Raw genomic sequence first — 748 nt, forward strand, 5'->3', positions numbered from 1 at the left:
CCCCAGATGCATTCAAGAGATAAAGTCTGAATTTAGGGGAAACTTCAAACACACTTCTTTGAAACACCGTGATGATAACCTGCCCACCTGGTCCCTTGAACAGACTGACTGCCATTGTTTAGCCACTCAACTACCCGGACTCCTCCCTTTCTCACCAGGCCTTGTGCCCAGGTGTGAGCAGATGTCTCTGGATGCTCATTGAGGGCCTGCTGAATGAAAAGAGCCGGCCAGGAGGAGAGAAGGAGGGAGTGACGCCGCAGGAAACAACGACAGTCCTCCAGACTGCCCTGGAAGCCAACTGTAACGGCAAAGAGAAACTCATGAGAGAAGAATAAAACATACTTGTGAAGAATTTGTGGGTAAAATACTTACTTGAGGGTGCAGAATTATGCTTCTTATCTGCAGGAAAGGCAAACATTTACAGGGAGACCAATTTAAAAAAGCAGCCACATTTTTAAAACTACATTTATCATACAGTATCATCATGCATACACACCATACAAGCTGTAGGTCTCCAGGAGGTGGTGCAGGAGGCCATGGCGCACATTAGCATACAGGAAATAATAGCTGGAGAGCAGGGAATGAAGTGCATCCAGCTGGCCACTTTCAATCTAATGAAAAGGCAGGAAACCTCATCAGTAACGAGGGATTTGTCTAAAATGTTTCAGCCCACTTTTCCTGAATGAGCATTTTGTTTGGCACTTTAAACATTACATTTAATTTGGTTTCACTGCAAGAGTTTAAAAAA

General features: G+C 44.4%; 1 long non-coding RNA gene across 1 annotated transcript; it reads right to left on the reverse strand.

The window, feature by feature from the left end:
• Positions 1 to 93: 93 nt before the first annotated feature.
• On the reverse strand, positions 94 to 606 carry LOC109954291 (uncharacterized). The gene is made up of 3 exons (XR_002274075.1): positions 497 to 606; positions 373 to 399; positions 94 to 298 (listed from the first exon to the last, which is right to left on the reverse strand). It is a non-coding gene; the product is annotated as an uncharacterized LOC109954291 (long non-coding RNA).
• Positions 607 to 748: the final 142 nt, after the last annotated feature.

This window comes from Monopterus albus, unplaced genomic scaffold, assembly GCF_001952655.1.
Source record: "Monopterus albus unplaced genomic scaffold, M_albus_1.0 scaffold5645.1, whole genome shotgun sequence".
In the NCBI taxonomy this organism is placed as follows: Eukaryota; Metazoa; Chordata; class Actinopteri; order Synbranchiformes; family Synbranchidae; genus Monopterus; species Monopterus albus.